Consider the following 25,206-nt stretch of genomic DNA (forward strand, 5'->3'; position numbering starts at 1 on the left):
ATAAAATAAAGATAAAGATGTTCAATTTATTTTGATTTGTTTGTTTGTTTTTCCATTTCCCCTCTTGTCTTTTCATGGTTTGTGGGTTTTTTGTACTTTTTCAAGTCCAGTCGGCTGTAAATGTTTCTTTTTTATATAGTGTGTTTTTTGCATAACCTTTAAACTACAAGAAAACAAATTTCAGGTTTTTGGCAAACACACTTCACACTATTACAAAAATTGTCAGACTGACAGTCATTTCCCTCTTTAGACATGTTTCTGCCATATATTTAAATGCATGCCAGTATTTTCAGATTATTTATATAGTATTTTTTTAGAAAACCGAAACTTTCTGATTTTAAAATTGGACTAATGGCCTTTTTAGATGGTTTGATGTCTGTTTAGATTTTGCTTCTTGGTTCTGGTCTTTTGACTTCACTGTTTGGTCGGCACTGTGCTGGCTCGGTTGGTCGGTGTAGTTATACGTTTTTTCTTAAAAGAGCTGGGTCTGTGTGTGTATGAAACCCTAGGTTTTCACAATGCAAACCACATTTTCTACAGTGTGCTGCATTTTCCTTGACATGGCGATAAGCTATCGTGGTGTGGTACAAACCATTAAAGATAATGGGTTTCAGAGCATAGCGGTCTCCAGTGTTGTTTTTGACAGCCATATTAGATTTAGTCTTAGTTTTCATCCTCAGGGTGAAAACTATTATTAGTTTTAGTCCAATTTTAGTCATTACTATATGTGATAGTTTTAGTCGACCAAAACTCAAAAAGGTTTTAGTCTAGTTTTAGTCAGTTTTATGACTAAAAAGTGTCTCAAAAAAGTTGTTAAAATAGCAAATCTAGTTCAACACATCATATTGGTTAATATAGCAGACAAAATGTACAGTAAAGAATGGTTTTAGACATATAAGGTTTCCATTCCAAAAAACAAACACTTCCTGATCTACTATGAATGATGCATTACACACAGATCAACAAAATCTTCATTGCTCCAAATGCAAAGAACAAAAAAAAAAAAAACACCTACTTTCTACTTTGGCGATTTTGGCTTTATTTCAAGAATTTGCTCCTTGTTTGCCGCTGCTCAGGGGTCAAAGTAGATTTAAATTCAAAGGGTTCTGAAAAAAATAAAATACAGAGAGAACCTAAATAATTGCATTATATTGCCATGCCAAACCACACCTAAATTTCGATATTTTAACTAAAATGTTGAAGTATTCAAACAAAACCAGAACTTTGAGAGAGAAATATCCAAAGATTTATGCACCTTTTTACCTGGCTCTTTATCCAAAACCAAAAAGTATGCAAATAAATATTTTCTTTCGGTTTAATTTAGGGATTCCTTTTGGTAGAAATCAAAGAAGGTATAGCACCACCTCTTGTGAGCTGGAAGAAATAAAATCTTGATAGTTAGATAAAGGGATTTTTTTAAGCTTGGCAGAGGATGATCAGCCACATATAGTTTATTAAGTGGCGAGGGCAAGAAGAACCATACTGCTTGGAGTGAACCATTGGTGTGGAGCGTAAAGCACAGACTTGGAGTTCAGTGCACAATACAGGACGATTCCAGCCTATTTTCACCCCCTGCCGCTGCTGTCATGATCCATTTATGGTCATGCAGAATTTGCACAGCTGCACGGCAGGTATGAGCAGCATGAGCAAACAGGATGCAGCAGCACAACTGGTACTGCTTAGCTTGTCTAACAGATTACAGCACAATGAGGCATTTTAAACGTCTGACAGACCACCCGCTAATGTTTTATTTAGTCTCATCCCGTCAACGAAAACTTACAACCATGACTCATCATGTTTTCCTAATCAAAGATCCAGATTAGCTGGTCAGTTTTCGTTGTCGTCATGAAAAAAAGAAGCATCAACAAAATAATTTTGTCATCGCAGACAAAAACAACACTGTCGGTCTCTTGTGGAATCCTCTCTGAAAGGGACGTGAAGAAAAGTCATTGTTTCTTACAGCTAACGTTCTTGATTCCCCATAAATGATGGCGCCCAGAATTAGGTGCCAGATCCCCATCCTTAAGAAGCACAAGGAAGCATGGATGAAGGATGATCCGTATGAGAGCTCACTAATTAATACATTACCTGTCATTTCTCATAGTCCTAAAACACTTCTGTTTATACTTTAAATATGAACGTACATTATTATTTTACTTTTTGATACATTGTAAAAATACATCACAGCTGAGCCCCAACAGTTGCCGGTGCAACTTGATGTTTCCCATCTTTGATATATAAAGACAGTGGCTGTGTTTTCTTAGCTTCTCTGGTGCTTCTCCTATCCTGATCCACACCATGGTTACAAATGGAGAATCTCTCTGATTTTACAATCTATTTATAATCTTCAGCTTATTAGGGAGCAATGATTGGGCATTATTGTTTTTAGTGATTTATACTGGGTGTCAAACTGAGACAAGACAGCTGACATTTGCTTAAAATAATTTTTTAATGAAAAAAACAACAACAAAGATGTCACCATTCGTATTCCTAACATACCTCTGTTGTTTTTGGCTGTGTTCCAACCACACTATAGCCTCTGTGTTACCCTTTGACCCCTGTTGGTTATGGGAAAAATCAGGGTTGAGAAATCCAAAAGATGGCTGCCATTATAGAAGACTGGTGTGCATTTGTGTAGATGTGTGTGTGTCAGATTATGCTTGTTGCAGTGGATAAAACCTGATCTCACTCTGACACTGGCAATTATTGGACGTTTTTTTGTCTTTTTTTGCATAAGCGGTCACTTCCCGCTGCTCACCCCTAAACTCTCAGCTTAACTCCAGAGGAAATCCGCTTTAATGGATTTGTATACTTCGAACTCTTAGTGTTTCTGCACTGGGTTGGATTATTTGGCAGTAAAACTTAAAGCTGGATGTTGAAATTTAGAGCAATTATCATTGATGCTTAGTTTTTCCTGATGCACTTGAACATCCCTTGTCATTCTGTCTTAACCAGTGAACACATGACTGTAAAGTTGTGCAGATCTAAATAATCACAGTCATTCACCTTTTGTTACTACACAAGCTCCAAAATCCAAGGGGAAATTTTATTTGATAGACCAAAATATAATAGTGCATCATTGTCAAACGGAAGAAAGTGATTTATGGTTTTTGTTTTTATTTGCTCCCTCTTCAAGGGGTGAAAGTAGACCTAAATTCTTGCAGGCAGGGCTGGACTGGTTACAAAAAAAATGCCTGAGGATTTCATTCATGGCAGCCCCCCATGTTATGTATTATATACATGCAGAATACTAAATTAGGTATTCACAAGTGTCAAAAATAAACATTTAGTATAAGAAATAAATCAAGCATTAAAAAATGGTACAAATGCTTTTTAAGTATTGAATAACTGATCATATCCTCTGATTTGTTATTTTAAAAGAAACTAAAACAAAAGTATTTCAGCCCCATAAAGTTTATTAAGTGCTGAGGGCAGAGGCAGCTGAGCAACGAGCTGCTGAGCACAAGCGCTGGAGTTGATCAGCAGTTTGTCAGAGTTGAGCACATATTGAGCAAATGTGTGAGATTTAAGCACTGTGCTGTGCCCTCAGATTGGTCCCTGTGTGCTGAAGTAGGCATGAAATAGCAGGGAGCAGTTCTCTCCCAGGTACCTCCCCTAAATCTTTTACCAATAAATAATATGGAACTGTTTCGGATTCCTTTCACCCCTACTCTCTACGCTGTTAACACAAATGTTGAAAGTATTTAGTTAGACTAGTAGTTGAAACTCATTATAAAAGATAAAAATAATCTGCTAAAATGTGTAACATTCTTGCTGTTTTAGTGGATTTGACTTAAACCTTTGCATTAATCTGAATTATTTGTGTTTTAATTAAACATAACTTAAATGACTTAATAAAAATAGTTTATCTTTAATAAGGAAGCACTTGAGCAGATTTTTGCAATAATTTCCAATTAGTTGACCTATTGGCAATGGACGTGGCTGATGTTGCAACATGAGTGAGGTTGCTATTAGATTTAACAGGAAATGTTTAATGTTGCTACAGTAGGTAACATATGTCACTCAGTTATGGTGTAGTTTTTGCTGACAGAAGCAGTATGCCAAAAGCTATTAGTTGGTATTATAATATCCTCATGACAGAAATCGTAAATCTGACATACAAGTTGAATACGTTTGCCTTAATATCTTTGTGGAAACAGTTTGAGGTAAAGAAACATCTCAACATTAACTTTACCCATGCAAATGAAAATGTTTGAGGTTATAATACTAATAACATTAAGTTAAGTAAAATCTTCTGATTTGGCATAATTAACTATTTTGCTTAAAGGGAAATCTAAATAACAAATTTCTGCTAAAAAAAAAAAAGGTCCAGAAAGGCGTAGTCTCTGTAGGCAAGGCAAATTTACTTATACAGAACAATTCAGTACAAAGACAAATCAAAATGCTTTACATCCATCCATCCATTTTTCATCATGCTTATCTCAAGCGGGGTTATGAGGGGTGTCTGTGGGCGAGAGGTGGGGTTAATCCTGGACAGGTTGCCAGTCTATCGCAGGGCAACGAGACAAACAACCATTCATGCACGCACTCACACCTAAAGGGAATTTAGAGAAGTCATTTAACCTAACAGTCATGTTTTTGGACTGTGGAGGGAAGCTGGAGTACCCGGAGAGAACCCACGCATGCGCAGGGAGAACATGCAACCTTCAAGCAGAAATACACCGGGCCGGGAATTGAACCCGGAACCTTTTTGCTGCAAAGCAGCAGTGCTACACACTGCAGCCTCATGCTTAACATGAATTTAACAATAAAATACAAGGAAAGTAAAAGCAAGTGAATATAAAAACATGATAAAAAGCCAGTAAAACAAATAAATAGTTGGATCATACATTTAAATGTATGATACCTCAGTTAACAGTTTACCTTCGACAGTCAAAGGCAGCTCTAAACAACTTTTATTTAAAAGAACTCAGGCTTTCAGCTCGTTTCTAGTCCTCTGGGAGTTTGTTCCAGATCAGTGGAGCATAGGAACCAAATGCTGTTTCTCCATGTTTAGCTCTAGTTCTGGGTGAACAGAGTAGGCTGGAACTAGAAGACCTGAGGGGTCTGGGAGGTTGATTCTCTTAATGCTCCAAGCAATTAGAAAACCCAAAATCGCAGCTTTGATTTGAGCAAAAGCCGTGATATTATCAAAATAGTGCTTGATAGGTTTACACAGTATACAGTTTTACCTCTAACACGAAAACATTTTGTTTTCATCTATCTCACAACTGCACCTTGCTTCTAGGTGTTTTACTTAAAATCCCAATATAATAAACTAAATACTTCTGTTTAAATGTGACACAAAATTGGAGATGTTTTTTCATGGCATTGAATATATCAGTTGATGAGTGTATTTTTTAAGTTTTTTATTGAAACTTAGTTGGAGAGAAATGTCTTAAGACTGTATCAATTCTCCTTAAGTTTTCAGAAAACTCATCATCATTTGATAAGGTTGTTAAAAGGGTAGGTTTTAGAGATGCTTTGATGATGCTACACATTTTGATGGACATCCACCTTTTTTATAGGTTTATGTCCACATAATCTTTATTTTTTTTAGTTTAAAGGAAAAACTAAGGCTGGTCTTTTATAGCTCAGCTTATACTTCAGTATCTTACATCTCAGCAGCCTTTTTTATCCTGACTATGGGAACAGTTGCCAATAATCGATCTTTCCTTTACTCCTGTTCACTCTTCCTCATGGAGGTTGGGGAAACAGCAGCCATATCGCAGCAGCTGATGGCAGAAGAGGAATCGCATGTCTGAGCGGCTCCTTCAGGTTGCCGTAGAAACCAAACAGGGCTATTTGTTCCAATTTGCTCTGTGGCATTGAGATCAAAAAGCTTGGAACCAATGCTAATATGCACTCCACATATTAGCATCTGTGTTTGCAAAAAACACAGCGGGGCATCTGCTCACCTCATTTACATCTATATTGTTCTCTTACAGTTTACTGCAATGCAAGGCCTCCTACCTTTACAAGGCTTTAATAAATGGTTTTGAACTTTCTGGTTTGTTATTATCCTCTCAGGCCTTATGCTGATCTAAAGGCTACTTGCTGCCCCAGCATCCCTCCCTCCTGCCCCCAATATTCCCTTCCAGACTCCCAATTTGGAGAAGGCTGCTGAGTTTAAAGACCATTCCTGCTCCGCCTCTTCAGCTCCATTGAAAAGTTGGCGGTTTGTTTACGGGTGCACCAGCTTCTTTGTGGCTCTGCGCTCTGCTTATGTGAAGGAGGCGAGCAGTGCATTGAAGACTCACCCTCCCCCCCCCTTCTTTCTCTCCCTTCTTCCAGAATCAATCTGAAAAGGACAGACGGCCCTCTCAGCCCCGTCCCCACACTCCAGTGATGCTTAGCTGGTGAGTACATCCCGGTCGTTTGCATTCAGAACTGTGCCGTTGCTTTAATGCCTTCTTCCACTTTCTGCTTGAATTTATATTTTCGATTTCTGCGTCTATTCAGCCTTCGTATCGTTTCTTCAAGTTTGTCAGTAAACACCAAACTTCTCTCCAGTCTTGCATGTTTGGGTTGAAGATTATTCTGTTTTTCTTAACCTTCTCTCATGCAAATTGTTTTTTTTGCCTAAATCACAGAAGTCTCAGAGGCCATTGTAGTGGTGGGCCATCTGTGTTAGTGAGAACCCCTTTTTTTCTTGAGTGAGGTCATTTTAAAAGCAGTGTGGGGAATAAGGTAGTGGATGGGAGGAAGCTAAGTATATGGGTATTCATGTAGGCGACTGAATGATAAGTCCATCTCTCAATCCCCCCATCCCTCGGCTGCCTCCTTTATTCCCTGTGTGGGTTTTTGTTACTTGTGTTTCCTCATATGTGTGTGTTGGAAAATTAATCAGTGAATCATTCCAGTTGCAGACAGCCTTGAGCCGATTTGACAGTGAAATCATTATTCATGAGACATGGATGCGCACTCACCTTGTGAAGTCACCTCTAGCAGAACAGACTGGAGCCACTGTTTGGGCATTTGTGTGCTGGTTCCTTTGGATTAAGCTGCTGAACAAAAATGCTCTCAACACCACTGGTTCAAAGTTTCCTAGAAGCAAAAGGATAATTTAATGTGTAAAGTTTTTGGGAGATATTCCATATCAGAGCAGTAAATCATCTTCCACTTTTTTCATTCCTTCTTGTTTTTCCTTTTTTTTTTTGAAAGAGGGATTAAAAGGATAGACTTTTAATCCTGGATATATTATCCTCTTTCATACAAAAATAGTTTTGCTTTATGCTTTTAAAGTAATATAATCCTTTCAGTAGAGATTTAAAGTTTGGGAAATAACTCACAGTAAGGAAGGTGAAACACATAAATGACATATTTCCATAATCATGCAACAGGTTTTTGTGCAGCAGGTGTTGCACTGGTTGTTTTATAGAAATGAAACTACAGATTGTTTTATTTTTATTATTCACCAAATAAACAGATCGTTGGCTTCTTTTAGAAAAGTGTGATTGTGCGGTGCATCTATGAGTCCTTAACGGCTTAAATGCAGTTGTCAGCGTCAGAATAAGGTGTTTAAACAACCAGCAATATTTTTATTGAAGGATTTAAGCCTCAATTTTAAAAATTCTGGTGTTTACAGCAGCAAAAACATTCTAGAAAAAATGAACACACAAATGTGGACCTTAGACAAGTGTATAAGAATAATAATAGTGAAGAGTTAAAGATAAAAAAAATGAAATACTGTAAAGTGTTTTAACAATACAAATACTGTGCACCTGGAGAATAAATAGCCAAGATACAGCTATGGACATTTTTACAGTAATGGATTATAATAATAACAGTTGATTAAAGTAGGGTGACCATATTTTCATTTGGGAAAACCAGGAAACCTTGGAGCGGGGGGGGGGGGGGGTGATATTGAAAGAACAAATGTCTCATCATTGGGATTTGCTCCGTGATGAGAGGAAATGTTACTTGGCGCAGAACAGTGGTGAAAATTTGAAGTTCAGTTTAATATAATACAACTCTGTGAATAGTTCCGTCTGAAATGAATGAAATAGTTGTTTTAATGGTTATAGAGTCAGATATGTGGCGGTAATGTTTGATTTATCTAAAGGTTTTAATCTGTTACTGTGTAAATGGGTTTGGCTGTAATTTAAGGACAGATTCTAATAGATCTGCAGAGTGGGAACTATAAATCTGATAGGATTTAAATTTTTTTATTGTTGTTTTGCACAATATGCTTAACTAAGTATTTTTTGTTGTTGAATATTAGAGATTTTGCAGATATATTTTGTAGATACATTGTTTAGATTTACTTATATATTTCTAACCCTTTTATAGAATAGAATAGAAAATCCCTTTATTGTCCCACAATGGGCAAATTTACAGCAGCAAAAAGATTATTGAAAATGGTCACACAAATGAGGACCTTAGAGAAATGTATAAGAATAACATAATAGGGAAGAGTTAAAATATAAAAAATAAAATTCTGTAAAGTGTTTTAACAATATAAAACTGGAGAATAAATAACCAATATGCAGCTATGGACATTTTTACAGTGATGGATATTTGAAAATAGCAGCAACATCAGAGATGTGCAGAATGACAGCAGCAGGTTATTTAACTGACTAAGGTTTCTATCATTACATTTGATTTCATTTGTTCCTGCTCCCGGTGGTTGGAACCTTTATTCCACTCTGGATTCTTGTGAGTGTAGTCTTTGTTCACTTTAACTTTTTTTTAAATAAATAAATAAACAAACAGTTTTGAAAACCTCGGTATTCATTCTTTTCCTGCTTTGTGTGTCAACTTTCATGGTTGCTAAGCAACAGAGCATACGGCAGTAAAACCCGCCGAAGGGAGGACCTGTTCGAATTTACAGACAGAACTCTTCCGGCCTCCTTATTTTCAAGGCCTTCGAAGGATCCAGTCTAGGTAGACCGCGTCCTTGGAGGATGCAGCCCAGGTTTTCGAACAGAGCCTCTGATTAAGAACAGGGCTGCCCGCACTGACGCGGCTCAGGGATTACGTCACACGGAGCGTCGTGCGCAGTGAAATCAGGACATTTCCTCACTTTCTAAAAAAAACCCGGGACGCCCGGGACAGGACGTGAAATACGGATATGTCCCGGGAAATACGGACGTTTGGTCACCCTAGATTAAAGGTTTCTTTAAAGGGTTTCTGCTGCACTTTCTAATTTTAACATTGGCATTAAATGGCCAGATAACATTTATTGATGGGCAGCTACTCAGTAAACATTTACATATTTCAGTAGAAACTTTGATTAATATAAATGTTTGCACCAAACTTAAACTATTAAAATGATTCACTGTTATTGCATATATTTTCCCTTCCTTCATCATCGATGATAAAAGATGATCTGAACAGCCACTAAAGCTGAAGAACTGTTATTCTAACCTATTTAAAGCAGTTGTAAAGAAGGGGTGATGGAATCAAAGTTTGGAAAAAACAATGTTATACGAGGATGTTGAAAATAACAAAGTTTAACTTTGGTTTTGTACCTTATTCTCTGCCCTCCCCCACCTCACGGACCATCAGCAACTGATATGCTGATGAGTTTAGCCTTGAAACTGTTAAATATACTGTTATGTTTGATAATTTCACAGTAACCCAGCAGGAAAGTGTCACATTGCCTGAATATCAACCCTGAACAACTAGCATGAATATACAGTCTCAGGGAAATTTAGTTGCATTGACTTCCATCTTTATAACGAAGGTGGAAACAGGGAAGTGACGTATGACGTAAAACAGTCTGCACATCGTAGCAGTGTTGTGTGGTAGAGTTACTTCCATCCTCATCAAAGTTGCTTATTACTTGTGAAAGCGATACAGACCCCGATGGGCAATGACCAGAGATGTCAACTGCCAAAGTACATATACTTTCTTACTTTACTTAAGTAGAAATTTAGGCTGTCTATAGTTTACCAAAGTCACTATTGTTTTGGACTTTTCAGTTTTGGTTTTGCAATTGTCTCTACTTTGTGTATAAGGAAGTTGCCATCCAGAATTGTAGAACATTTTTTGCTTTAACAGGGTAGTGCTGTAAAGCATCAGTCCTTAACATTTCTCCTGCGTTACTTTTACTTTTGGTATGTTTTATAAATGGTACTTGTACATTCTTACTTGCGTAAAAAGCTTAAGATTATCCTCTTACTTCTACAAAACCGTAGGATAATACTTTTGACACCTCCTGCCATGACAGAGGGTTCATTCACCTAGTTGTAAGTGGACAAAAGTTATGAAAATATTTTATTCTGGTTAAAAAGTTCATCCATCCATCCATTATCTGACACGCTTGTCCCAGTTGGGGTCACGAGGGGTGCTGGTGCCTATCTCCAGCTGTCAATGGGCGAGAGGCAGGGTACACCCTGGACAGGTCGCCAGTCCATCACAGGGACAAATTCATGCACAGACTCACACCTAAGGACAATTTATCAAAACCAATTAATCCATGCAGAAAGACCCCGGGCCGGGAATCGAACCTAGAACCTTCTTGCTGCAAGGCAGCAGTGCTATCCACCGTGCCACTGAACAGCCCGGTTAAAAAGTTATTTATAAAAAAAAAAGAAGAAATAATAAACAAAAATAACAAAAAAGGAAACAAAAAAACAGCCATTGAACATAATATCGAACTACTGTAAGTAATAAATTGCTTACAGTAATTGCAAGCAATCATTTGAAGCTCTAATAATCAGATCTTCATTAAACAATCTTTACGCTTGGAAGTCATTCTTTCAATATTATTTCATTTATTTTTACCCAGTTACTGTATACTTTAAAATACCTTCATGTTAAGATATTGATCACAGAAAAGAAGGCATTTTTCTTTAAACCAAATACATACATATAATGTGTGGTTTTAAAAATCTAAATCTAAAAAAAACAAACTTTTTCTGCTGTAAAATAAGTATTTTTTCCTTTTTAGGCGTAGCCAACTACAACACAGAAGAACCCAGTTCACAAAAGGTGATTTAATTCACTAAAGGAAAAACTATAGATAGATAACTATATAAAACATAAACCAATTTTATGAAATCATCAAATATTAAATCAGTTTAACCAGACCTACCCTGACTCTGTACCACAAAGAAATCCCTTAAATATAACCTCTTAAAACATGCTTGCAAATCAAGAACAGATTAAATCTTTGGAGAGATCAAATAGAACTATTTCTAAGTATTTAGTGTTCCAGGAAAGCGCAGTGAGAGCCATTATCTAGAAATGAAGAAGATATGAAAGAGTTTTTAAACCTCTCTATAATTGGCCTTTCTATTCAGGTTACCCTGAGGGCGAACTGGAGGTCACAACAAACAAGAAAATGAACACATAGTGCTGACTCACATTCACTGAATGATCTCCTAATATTCTCTAAGACTCCTGGGTAAGTATTGTGTGGACTGATGAGGCATAAGTGGAACTTTTTAGACGTAAAACTGGAAGATTCGTAGAAATAAACAGAACACACCTCAAGCCAAACACAGCAGGAGTAGTGTGATGGTCTAGGGCAGGGGTCACCAACATGGTGCCCGCGGGCACCAAGGGGCCCTCAAGGACCACAAGGGGTGCCCTTAGAGTCTTCTGAAAATAGAACAACTCAACAGTGAGCTACGTTTGAAATTTCATTGTATTCTGTTGCTCTTCTTTTTTTAATCAGTTATAGAACATTTCATCATTTAATCATATATGGCATTTAAGCATTTATAGAGATTTCAAAATGAAAATGTCTAAAAGAAAATTAGAAATTTAAAGAAACAATAAAGATATGTTAATAATGTATCAAGTTTAGGTGAACGTTGACCCTTGTAATTCATAGGTCAGTATTGGTAGCCCTTCCTGTGACTCAGTACCCCTGAATTAGCCTTCAACTGTAAAAAGGTTGGTGACTGCTGATCTAGGGCTATCTTAGGACCTGTATGCTGTAGCTGGTGGAACCATGAGTTATGCTGTTTATCAAGAAAAATCCAAAAGGAGAACGTCTCTTAAATCTACCTTTGAAGGACTGAAGTGGCATTTCATGCTGAAACATCCTCCAATACGGCTGAATCATCCCAAATTGTGGGCTAAAATTCCTCCACAGTGAAAGGAAAGACTCATTGCCTCATGAAAGACTCATGGCATCTTTTGCTCCAACCCAAATTATATCCTGTAATGTCTCTAAAAGGCCAGCTCTAGTATGTGCATATTTTACATTGTTGTCTCCTCCTGCCCAGTGCTCTCTTCCCTCATACTTATCCCTACTCAATTCAATTTATGGCCCAAAATGTATTTATTGTATTTGTGTCGTTAGAGTAGGGCAGTCATTTTCCCGCTCTGGCCTCTCTGCAAAAGCTCCAGTATGTCTGTGTTAGTTCCCTCTGCTCCACTGAGAGGAGATCAGGGGCTCCAGACAATGTTGGCACCTCATCTCATTCGTCCACACTGTTGTCATTTAGCTTTGGATGACAATAAACCCGTAGAAAACAAGCCCCTTCCAGGCCAATGAGAGAGAGAATAAGCGGAGAGAGAGAGACTGATCGAAACAAACGGATGGATAGACAGGGGGAGGACTCACGCTCGAAAAAGGATTCTTTTTAGAGCACTCTGTTTTTGGCCTCTTGGGTCAAATTAAGGAAGCGCCATTATCCCTGGCAGATTGTCATGCTGCCTTTGTGGCCCAGCCATGGCACATTAGGGCGCCTGAAAACGTGGTGGAGCCATGGCTCATTCAGCTTCCAAATGGAGGGGCCATTGGCAGAACCTTGGCCTTACTCACAGAAGATTCATTCACTCTACACTGGGGGTGGGGTGAGGAGGTGTTGACTGCCGTGATTGGGTTGGAGAAGAACCCCAGAGATGAATTAAACGTGTTAAGGCTAAATTTATGGCTTATAAGTTGGCTTTTTATTGATTCAAATCATAGGTCCTTTCCGCGGTAATGGGCTGATGTTCCCAAAGCTTTCATCCATATGATTTTTATCTAGTATTTAGATGTAATAGTAGTTTTCACACATTTTAAGTGTTTTGATGAATAGTTAAAGGTATAGTGGAGGATGTTCATTTTCCAGGTTGATCATCTGAATAAGGGGTCCTCCTAATTCTCCATCATTCTGTTGATATGTTTACGTAAGACTGTCCTACATGCTTGTCCCCAATTAGCTATCTTTTTCTGCACATGCGCACTTTCAGGCATATATCTGGGGTGAGCTACAAATTCATTGAGTCATTGGAGCTCACCTTTCTCACCGCAGTTATTTGAAAATGGCTGAGGGTCGTAAGAGAAAAAGGGTTACGAAGTGTATGAGAAGAAGAGAAAGGCCTGACAGGAGAGAAACAAGACCGGATCGCGATGGCATACACTGAAAGCAAGGTCGGGCTTCCCACTGATGTGTTTTTTAAAGAAAGTTTCTACTCGACAGGTAAAGTTTGGCATGCTATTTTGGGAAATCCATCTCACATCACTCCTAGTAAAACGAGGAGAAATGAACTTGTGCATGCTCTCACATACGTTCCATCAGCGTTCCCTTACTGGAGCGGGTAGAGGGTGGTACATGTTCATTTTTTTTTAAGTGGACAGAGCTGGTCTAAAAAATTCCACAATACCTTTAAGTAACAACCACAAACCAATGTTTTTCTGTGGAGATGTATGTTATAGACCAACACAAAGTGTGCAATATTGAAAAGTAGAGGAAGAATAACGCACATTTTTTATAGTAGCAGCCACTCAAAATGGCCCTTCCCAGTCAAACGCCTGCTGAATGGCAGTTCCCAGCGAAGTCCCATCCAACTTCCAGCCACTAGCCTTCTCCGTGCAAATTTTTTTACACTGACTCCACCCTTTCACTGATAACAGGTTCTGACCTGGAGCAACGCTTCTCTTTAGACCACAATGTCCACAATTAATGACAGAAAGATTATTTTAGAACAAATTATTTAAGTAAAATAAAAATGAATTGTAGGGGACAAGCCAAGGGCCAGCCAAGGAAAGGGGAATTTTTGAATGGCTACTACTGTAAATATACCGGTAAATATTTTTTTATATTTGAGAAGCATTTTGGTCAGCTCCATTAAGTTCCTCCTTTGTAGACCTGATTTTCAGTGCATTTACCGCTGCTCTGAATCAGCTTTGCACATTTAGAGACTTAATGTTGTTGCAGCTGGAAAATGTTTAGAAAAGACAATTTTCAGGTTTTACAAAACCTTACCTTACACTGGAGAGCTGCTACTCTTCCTCCTTTGAGAAAAAAGATCCTAAAATTGTACATTTTATTGCGTTTTTCTTACCACTCACCCATGAAGGCCAGATTTGTCGAGAGCATTTCTAATGATTGTCCTATCAAGAGATTTTTCCAGCTCTGTTAGTTTAGGTGGATGATGGGGTTGTTGGTACAGCAAGAAAAATGTTAAGAAATATTAATACTTTTGCAGGGCATGGTGTTTTCACAGTTTAAGCTTTAGTTTGTCCCTAAATGCTTTCATTTCTGTATTAAAATCCCACCAGCCACATCCACGGTATGCTTTTCAATGCTCCCAGTAACCAGTCTCTTCTAATATTGTGTAAGTGTGCTCAATTTTCTGTGAATTACCAGAAAATTGGGCTCCTGCAGCAAAAAAAGAAAATCTTTCTTCCACTTATCCTCATGTCAGATTTACAGGGGGCCAACTAAAGCAGGCTAAGGAATGTAAACCAGATTCTTCCTGCATTTCAAAAAGCCTTTAACCAAGAAGGATCTGATTTATTCCAGAAACTACCATTAATTCAAAAGGTACAGTTCAGTGGATAAATAATTAGCCGGTCAGTTCTTCAATCAATTTCTTTAGAAGTGGTGGCTTGGATTCTCCTAATATGGCGTATATATTTTGGTCATACTGTATTTGTCACAGGTGTAAGTTCAGAGTGAGCATTAACCTATGTTCCCTAATTTGCATAGGGATTACCACTGCCAATCTCTAATCTGGCTTTAAGATAATGAAAGCATGCATCAATAACTTGTGTTAAGAGGGTTTTTTTTTTCTCCCCTAACATTTTTTTAAGGGGATCCACACAAAGCACAGTTATGTTAAAAAAATATTACAGGCCTAGCTGAGTTTGTGATGTCCAGAGCTTAATGTCGGTGCAGTAAGTCCGACCCTGGTTCATTTGCAGGAAGAACTTTCTGGATTGGAGGGGTTGAAAGGGTGGGGGGCGATTTTTAGATTTTATCATTTTTATGTGATCTTTTAACTGTAACTTTTTGAAATGAATTATAAATAATATCCATCATTATTTTTGTTATTTTTAAAATAATCATTATTATTAATACCTCAAACAAATTTTCTTTACAATTCCAGTAGCACGGACCAAAGCAGTATGCACCTCTTATCCTTGCAGTCTTTATCGATTTCCCGCCACATGTCCACTTTTTACAGATGTTTTTTTTTTTGTATGCATGCAGAATTTAACACCACTTATTTGGATTCTTTGCAGATCAGGCCCAACATATCTGACATATCCTTTTTTGTGTGTGTTTGTAGCAGGAAGAACAACTATTCCTGTAGTTACTAGAAGAGATGCAAACTTAAACAGACACTATCTTTCCCGTATTTTAAACTGCCCAGCAATAAGTGGGGTAGGGACACCATTGTATTACTTTATCCTGCATTGTAATGTTGTGATGTGTTTTTACATATCTGAATTATTTTTACTTTACTGACTTAAAACGCTGATTGTCATTTTGGATTTGCTCAGCTACTGAAAATCTGATTTTATCCCAAATTGTCGCACTTTATAAACCACCTGGTCACTGTAACAAAAGACTTTCTTGCATAAACCACAGGATTCCCAAAGAATTCCCAAACATTGGTTTAAAAGACATTCAAAAGACAACAGGATTCACCTTCAAAGGACGGCTACATTTAGTTGAAAAGTGAAAGGTGAAAAGCCATAAGTTTCAGATTGTTCAAACAACGTTGTTCTTAAAAAAGCAACACTTATGGTTTTGCTCTCATTTTTTATTATCTTAAGCTTTTTTCCACATTCACAATATCACCATTTCCCCCAAATATTGTTCACAAACCAGTCTAAATCTTTGACAGCGAGACTTCTCCTTTGCTGAGATAACCCCTCCCACCTCACAGGTGTGTCATGTCAAGATGCTGATTAGACACCATGATTAGTGCACAGTTGTGCCCTTTAAGGCCAGAAAACACCGGTTGCGTATGACTTTTTAATCTCTGATCCAATTTTTGTCCATGTCAAACTGAAATGCATATATATTTTTGTTGAGTATATTTCAGGACTATATCAAGACTATGACGGACCCACCAAATTTAGTCTAAAAACCAATGACTAAATGATGTCTGGTGTTTGAGGGGTTATTTTATTGTACAGCTCTGTGATTAGATCCCCTCAGGACTCAGTGCAGGTAGTGGGAAACAAAAGGATCCTAACTAAATGAACATCGCTGTTGGATAATCTCCCACCCCATGTATGAAGCTGTTTTGGAGAGCTCCTTCAGTGACAGAGTTCTGCACTCTAAATGCACCAGGGAACGTTATCACAGATCCTTCCTCCCAGTAGTTGTAACTTTATACCCACCACTGCTCAATAACATAACACTGCTGTCATTTTGCACATCTCTGATGTTTCTGCTATTTTCAAATATCCACAATTATAAAAATGTCCATAGCTGTATATTAGTTATTTATTCTCCAGGTGCACTTTATTTATATTCTTAAAACTAGTGTTGCACCGATACTGATACCAGTATCGGACGGGGCCCCGATACTGCCCTAAAATTGTGGTATCGGTATCGGCGAGTACCAACAAATAGGACACCGATACCATTTTAAGAGCCATAAGTTTATTAAACTATTGTCACCCACTCCTGGTAGGCAATAAAAAGTTCTACTGGATTCACTTTGTATTAGATTTTTTCCTGCTTCACAAAGGTAGGCAGCAACTTGACAAAGCCATGATGGCAATTATTTTACATTATTATGGTATTGGTATTGGCCGATACTGCACAGCCAGGTATCGGTATCGGTATCAGGGCCAAAAAATGGCATCGGCGCAACACTACTTAAAACCCATTAAAGTACAGTAATTTTATATTTGTTTATTTTTTAACTCCTCACTATTATGTTATTCTTATTTCTAAGGTCCACATTTGTGTGAATTTCCCCTTAGTGGGACAATAAAGGGATTTTCTATTCTATTCTCTAATAAAACATCAGAGACTGGACTTAAATTACACTGTTTTACTGGAGAGACACAGAGCACAAAAGTTTAATCTTCTAGATGTTTGTCATTGTCTCAATTTGTGCAAAAAACATAAGGAAAAGATTGGATGGACTCAGTTTTCTAGAAAAGGAGTTCTGTGAATAAAGAGAAGATGCACTAAAGTCGCTGATTTTTCTAAACGGCTATGAGTGAATCACATTTGTCATCTAACAGATATTAGGCAGCAACACTCGTTCGACATGTGTTGGTGAAATATCCACATATTACCGTTTTAGACAGTTTTAATGGTTTGAGCTTCCTGAACAGAGCATGTTCTAAAAGGAATATCAGGTCACCAATCAGATGTTATAATTCCTTTGTAATTTGAGTCCCTAACCATAAGCTATAGATGTTTTTTGCTTTTTACAGTCTCTATAAAGACATCAAGAGTTGATCCTCTGGACATAAAAGAGACAACTAAAATTTTCCCCATGCAAGTATAAATTCTTAGAGGACAGCATGCTATACTGTCAAACTCTGCAGCAAAAGCTAAACTAGGGAGCTGCTGAAAACCCTGTAAAACTCCTGGTGTGTGAAATACTTGTTCTTGGCACGTCTCCTTTATTTATCATCGAATCAACTGGAAGCTTTACTTCAGGGATTGATGTCGCCTTCATCTTATTTTTCAGTCCGCAATAGGGGGGAGATTTCATTACTTTCCAGCATTGTTTCCTGTTTTTTTTTATGAAGTCGGTCCCTGCTGAAGTGGATGAAAGAAAGGGAGGAGGCTTTTGTCCAGCCAGGCTGTGGCAGAAACCCTGAGCCTGTAAATCTCACACTGATCTTTGGATCATTAAGCAGCGAGCCCCAAGTCCTTTGGTTCTTTATCACCAGGCTTGGATCCCAGGCCATAATGGAGCCTAACTGGCTAATGATTAGCTGTCTTCTGCAGCTACAGCAGACCTGAGTTCTACTACTGCCTGACTAAAAGGAAGGAAGCCTTCATAACATATAAATCTGACTTCTCTTCATGCCTGTCAGGGTTTATTTCTTAATATCTGAAACATTTGACAGGTTTTGTTTCAGATTGCAGGGGTTGTTTGTTATATTTGTGTAATGCTCAATTGATTTAATCATTGTATACACTGAATACAGTTAAAACCCAATAATTACTTGCACTTTATGAGAAGATATAGTCTGTTTTTTTACTGTTTGACTGAGAAATTTTGTTATGAAATCTCTAAGATATGTGTTTCATGGAAACACAAAAACATCTGCCTCTCAAACCAGAAATCTGAATGAAATAATTAGTTTTAAATAGAGACAGTTGAAGTGAAGTCCAGTGAGAATGCAAGGACTTGAGCTACAGCATTGGAAGGTTGCATCTGGTAAAATCCATCTCATCAATTGATAAGTATCTACACTATATTGCCAAAAGTATTTGCTCACCCATCCAAATTATTGGAATCAGGTGTTCCAATCACTTCCATGGCCACAGGTGTATAAATTCAAGCACCTAGGCATGCAGACTGTTTTTACAAACATTTGTGAAAGAATGGGTCGCTCTCAGGAGCTCAGTGAATTCCAGCGTGGAACTGTGATAGGATGCCACCTGTGCAACAAATCCAGTCGTGAAATTTCCTCGCTCCTAAATATTCCACAGTCAACTGTCAGCTGTATTATAAGAAAATGGAAGTGTTTGGGAACGACAGCAACTCAGCCACGAAGTGGTAGGCCACGTAAACTGACGGAGCGGGGTCAGCGGATGCTGACGCGCATAGTGCGAAGAGGTCGCCAACTTTCTGCAGAGTCAATCACTACAGACCAAACTTCATGTGGCCTTCAGATTAGCTCAAGAACAGTGCGCAGAGAGCTTCATGGAATGGGTTTCCATGGTCGAGCAGCTGCATCCAAGCCATACATCACCAAGTGCAATGCAAAGCGTCGGATGCGGTGGTGTAAAGCACGCCGCCACTGGACTCTAGAGCAGTGGAGACGCGTTCTCTGGAGTGACGAATCGCGCTTCTCCATCTGGCAATCTGATGGACGGGTCTGGGTTTGGCGGTTGCCAGGAGAACGGTACTTGTCTGACTGCATTGTGCCAAGTGTAAAGTTTGGTGGAGGGGGGATTATGGTGTGAGGTTGTTTTTCAGGAGCTGGGCTTGGCCCCTTAGTTCCAGTGAAAGGAACTCTGAATGCTTCAGCATACCAAGACATTTTGGACAATTCCATGCTCCCAACTTTGTGGGAACAGTTTGGAGCTGGCCCCTTCCTCTTCCAACATGACTGTGCACCAGTGCACAAAGCAAGGTCCATAAAGACATGGATGACAGAGTCTGGTGTGGATGAACTTGACTGGCCTGCACAGAGTCCTGACCTCAACCCGATAGAACACCTTTGGGATGAATTAGAGCGGAGACTGAGAGCCAGGCCTTCTCGTCCAACATCAGTGTGCGACCTCACAAATGCGCTTCTGGAAGAATGGTCAAAAATTCCCATAAACACACTCCTAAACCTTGTGGACAGCCTTCCCAGAAGAGTTGAAGCTGTTCTAGCTGCAAAGGGTGGACCGACGTCATATTGAACCCTATGGATTAGGAACGGGATGTCACTTAAGCTCATATGTGAGTCAAGGCAGGTGAGCAAATACTTTTGGCAATATAGTGTACACTGCAAAAATATGGTGTAGAAAATCAAGGAAAAGAAAAAAAAACAACTACTCAAACCAAGTGAAATTATTTGTCCATGCAAGCAAGATTATTTTATTGACAAGAAGTTTTCGATTTAAAGGTATAGTGGAGGATTTTTGTGATTTTTTTGTAAAGACCCACCCAAAAAGAAAAGATGCACATGCACAACCCTGTAGCCTACTCGCTCCCGAGAGGGAACGCCTATTAAATGTGTGTGAGAGCGTGCACAAGTCCATCTCTCCTCGTGCGCGCTCTGTTTAAAAGTTGCTGTTTGCATCACTCATATACTTACTTTCCAAAAGAAGATTTGCAATTTTTCCACTATGCCAGCACTGGGAAGTGAAAATGAGTACGAGCACGTAGGACGGCCTTATGTAAACATATCACCAGATGAATGACAATTAAGAGGACCACTTGTTTTGATGATCCATTTTAAGATTTTTAAATCTAGAAATGAACCAGTTGAACACTTAAAATTACAAATTTGTCTTGCAATAGTTATTTGACACTTCTGAATACATTTGTTCTTATCTTGGTAAGAAGGAAATAATTTGCAGTGTAGCAGAGATGGATCGTCCATACCCGTCCGCCTGTACAGAACAAGCACTTAGTGACACATTCATCTTCTTCTACTCATAGGGCCGGATCTATCAAAGGTTTGCGTGTATAAAAACGTGAGCTATTTCACTGCGCACGCTAAAAAATGTACAAACTGATCTATCAACAGTGTGCTAAAAGGATTTGGTCTTTAAAACGTGCTAAATAGCACCTCTTATCCATTTAGTACTTTTTCTGCTATGAATATGCAATTTGGGGCGTTTACACGCAAAAGTGCGTCTTGTGGGAGGAGAACATGTAAATATATTAATTTAGCACTCGCAAAGTGATTTATTAAACCTGAAAGCAATTTTGCTAACGGTATCTGACTCTATATTTAACACGTTTCAAGAGAAGGTGCAAATGGTCTGTATGCGTAATTGCGCACACATGGCAGCGGTTTATTGTCGCAAGAAGGAGACATCGAAATGAAGCAAGGAGACGCAGAGAACGCATTTTTTCACTCCGTGTGAATATTTTTGGAATGAACGAGGAAACGATCATCAAAACATATCGTTTATCCAGCATTGCCATTTTGGAGCTGCAATTCCAGTGATTTGCTCCTCACAGAGCGTCAGCTGTACTTGTTCCTCAATGCTGGTCAGAGGCATCTCATCTACTGTGCCCCCTCCTCTTTTGTTCGCAGATGTTTTGTTATATGCCAGTTTTTCTTTGGTTCGCCTTCTAATATCCTGGTATCTTCTTTTTACTTCATCCACTGTTCGCAAGGTTTCACCAACAGCGTTTACTTTATTACTGATTTGTTCACATACAGTATAGCGTTCCTCTGTGTGACAGGCACACTTCTTTGCTGTAGCTCACTTAAATGTTTGTTGGCTTCATCCACCAATACCTCTATTTCCATGGGGTCAGATTTCCTTTTGCGCCTTCTGCTGTCCAAACTCGCCATGCCGCAAACCACAAAACGCGCAAAACCATCATTTAAATAGGGCGTCTCCAACAGTTTTGCACCTGTCACCAGTTACGCAATCGCTCTTGTTAAATCACCCGCAAACCATGGTTCAGCCCCTTGCGCAAAATTCCAGTTTGCGAGCGCAAATTACTGCACGCAAAATTGGATCTTGATAAATCCGGCCCATAGTGCTCATGCTTCAAATTCACTTTTTCTAACAAAAAGTGGGATAAAACACAATTATGACAAAAAATAAATTAAGCAGGATCCCATAATCCTTCTGAAAAACAGTATGCAGCGAGTTACTGGCGAATGTCATAAAATGTCATTGCAACTTTAAAGGTATCTAGACAATGTTACCTTTGATCAGAAGTCAGAAGAAGTAAAGTTTTGTAAAAACACTTAGTATTTTTGAAAGTGGGTTGGATTGACATACAGGCTGACACCACTTCTAATGCTGATTGCAAGAGTATGTACTGACTTAAAGTGTATTCATATTTGAGAATGATTAAAATATTTAAGATCAAACATTTCATTTTTGACATGTGGATCACAGATGACGGATTAAGTGAATCAGCGTTGAGTAAGCCAACAAAACATGGACCCAGCTCTAATTTTCACAATTGTGTTATCAATTTCTATGAGCACATTTACAACCACTATGATTTATACTTGAGGAAAAAAAAAAACATTCAATGAAAAGATATATGGACCTCTTTTTGAAAAATAAAAACTATGCATCATGTTGCCTCTAACAAAAGGTCGTTTAAAATGTGGTTTAATAATAGGCTTGTGTTTTCTGATATTGAAATGTTGTCTGGACGGCTGAAGGCTGCGGTGTACTAATTTAAATTCCCTGGTCATACCGGACATCGAGAAGATAAATATGCAGATGGCAGCCATTAAAGGCAGAATCTGTTGCATATTTATTTGAAGCTGTGCTGAATGTCAGTTCTCCGTCTCATTCCTCTTTCTGCCTTTTAATTCAAGATTGAAAAGGTGTTTTTTCTATTTCGTTTCAATTCTTAATTTCAACCTCATCCTTTTACCCATTGATATGTGCAAAGTTGAAAGGGGATGATGGACATTGGGTGAGAAATGCACTATATCATGGATTAAAAAATAAATAAATTGAACTTTTTTGATCTCACAATGGAGAAATTAACTCTCTGCATTTAACCCATCCTCTTTGGGGAGCAGTTGGCTGCCACTGTGAAGCGCCCGTGGGTTAAGGGTCTTGCTCTGGGACCCAGAGTGGCAGTCTGTGGGCGTGGGTTTCAAACTCACAACCTCAGGATTCCAAGCCCTATGCCCTAACCACTGGGCTGCCACTCCGCATAGGATAGATTGCTTGTCCAGCACACCTCTACCAAAAATATACATAGGATAAACAACCATTAGCATATCCTCAATCTCAGAACTATTAACAGTATCTTAGCCTATTACTCATATTTATGGGACAGTTGAAGCAAGCTGGAGCACCCTGAGAGGACTCACACATGCAAGGGGAGAACTTGCACCATGAGCTAGCTTGACTCCATGCAGAAAGATGGGCAGGTGCTTAAATTTTCACTCCATTACAGTTAATGTTTTGATGATTCAGAAGGAGCCGCCTGCCATATGACATCAGTTTGTGATCCTCTAGGGATCCTGAACATCTTGCAGCAAAGTTACTCTGTTTTATTTTATTAAGCTTTCAATCTGTTAGTAGCAAAACATGCTGGACTCCTAAAGCTTTTTCAAATCTCAGATTAAAGACAAAGCTCTTTATCATTTTGAGAATTAATAGAGAAATTATGCTAACCTCTTTAATAGTGCTTATTATCAGATGGATGCAAATGGCTTTGAAAAAATAGGGACTTTGCAATTATTTTATCTTCATTTTATCTTCATGTTCTTTCTCACACACATTGTGGGATGTTGCCCACATTGCCTCCTCTCCTAATGCACTTTTTATTAACAACAGCAGGAGGGCTGAACAAAAATATATTTAAGCTATATTAAAGATTAGAATCTAAAGGTGGAATTAGAATTGCCTATGATTGTTTTTTTTTTTTTTGGCTTGGCTTTACAAAAACAATGAATCAAAAATTGTGTGCTTATCTCTGATCAGTGCATCGCTGGCAGGTATTGTATCGCACAATTCAGTACAAAGACAATTTCCCCCCCAGCTTTTTTATTGTCATTGTACTGTCACTAGTACTATCTGCATTGAATCCATCCCCTTTAGGAGCAGTTGGCTGCCATTGTGCGGCGCCCAGAGAAACATGTGTGGTTCTGCTCAGGGACCCAGAGTGGCAGTCTGTGGTAGTGGGGCTCAAACTCAGAACTTTAGGATTCCAAGCTCTATGCCCTAACCACTAGGCCGCCACTCTAATAGTTGTAATAATAAGTGCTTTATAATAATTAAACAATAAAATATAAAAAAATAAAAGCAGAATAAAGATAAAAAAAAATTTAATTAGGTAGTAAAAGAAATAAGAGATATTGCTGAAGTACATTACTTATATTACTTATAATACTTCAGCAATATCTATGAGAAAACAGTTTTAAGAGATTCATCGCAATATTTTCATTTCATGTTTTGTGTTGCACTTAATTCACACAGAAATTCATCTTTGGTGTGTAAACATTCCTAAATCCTATTAGAGCTCCTTGGTTTATTTTGGGTTTAATCAACCTCAGTCGCGTCTGACCTCAATCTGAGCTTAATTGTTTCAGGTTAGGTTAACGTGGCGGAAAACCACTTTCACCACAACTTTCCCTCTTCACATGAGTGATTTCTGGCTGTAAACCTGCTGTTTGCTGCTTAATCGCTCGGTAAGGATTAGAGGCGCAGTGTGTTTTTCTAATTATAGACCAGCCTTGTTCACTCTTCTCCTCTGAGGGGTCAAATCTAGCCCACCAGGCTCTCAGCCAGCGGCTCACTCACAGCGACTCTCAGCTCCTGCTTTCACATGTTTATTCCTGTGTGCATTTCTAATTGCCATCTTCTTGTTGCTGCTCTTTATTTTTAACATTCATCTCTCTCTGTTTCCCTCTCTCTCTCCTCTGTCTGCCTGTGTCTGTCTCTCCTGACACTTGTGGTGGGAACTTGACAAAGACTTTTCATTGGAATCAAATAAAGCTCAATGATGTAGCTGTCTAAATAAATCACTTTCTATATCAAGGAGGAAACAAGGAATTGCCTGAAAGAAAAAGACAGCAATTCTTTTACTCCAGCAACACAATCAATCAGTTCCTTTTCACATATTCTCCTACTTGGTGAACAATAGGTTTTATTAAGGCCTCTGGGAAAGCTCATTATCCATTTCCATCACAAAGGTGTTTGGGAAACACTCAGATTTGAAATGCTAAAAAAAAAAAAAAGCTGTGAAAGAAAACTTATCAAGAAAAAAAAAAAGATGGCTGCCAAACCAAACACTCCCTGATGTGTGTTCCAGCATGGTAAATATTTTTGACCTCTCCGGCTATTTGTTCTTCTGTGTTTTTTTTTCTTCTTTACCTTAATCTCAAATGAATTGATCACACTGCGCCCACTTCATCCCTTTCACATGGATGAAGTGGGCAGCTGCAGAGAGGATTGAATTATAGATGTATGAGTTTACTCAGTCTGTCCAGAACTTCCGGGAGCTCTAGCGCTGAGCCAAATCAATTTCACTTCTACAGGAGACACCTTGTTAATGGTTCAATCCATTTTTAATCAAAGACTGCTATTACTCTGGAGTTAAGATTAGCACGTCCGCTTAGCTATTACTCATTTGATAGGGCTATCATGGAAAAGTCACATGGTTTTTTAAAGCTGCAGTCTGTAACATTGAGGAGAGAGCAGACTTCGATTGAAAATTTGAAGAAAA

General features: G+C 38.5%; 1 protein-coding gene across 2 annotated transcripts in view; it reads left to right on the forward strand.

Annotated features, from left to right (window-relative positions):
- sema5ba (sema domain, seven thrombospondin repeats (type 1 and type 1-like), transmembrane domain (TM) and short cytoplasmic domain, (semaphorin) 5Ba) overlaps positions 1-25,206 on the forward strand; it is a 304,696-nt gene that overhangs the window by 57,428 nt on the left and 222,062 nt on the right. For both annotated transcript variants that reach the window (XM_038277743.1, XM_038277742.1), the window contains exon 2: positions 6,295-6,359. The gene's annotated coding sequence lies outside the window, so the exon portion shown is untranslated. The remainder of the gene's footprint in view (positions 1-6,294; positions 6,360-25,206) is intronic.

Source organism: Cyprinodon tularosa, unplaced genomic scaffold, assembly GCF_016077235.1.
Source record: "Cyprinodon tularosa strain WSP-4 unplaced genomic scaffold, ASM1607723v1 ctg134, whole genome shotgun sequence".
Lineage (NCBI taxonomy): Eukaryota > Metazoa > Chordata > Actinopteri > Cyprinodontiformes > Cyprinodontidae > Cyprinodon > Cyprinodon tularosa.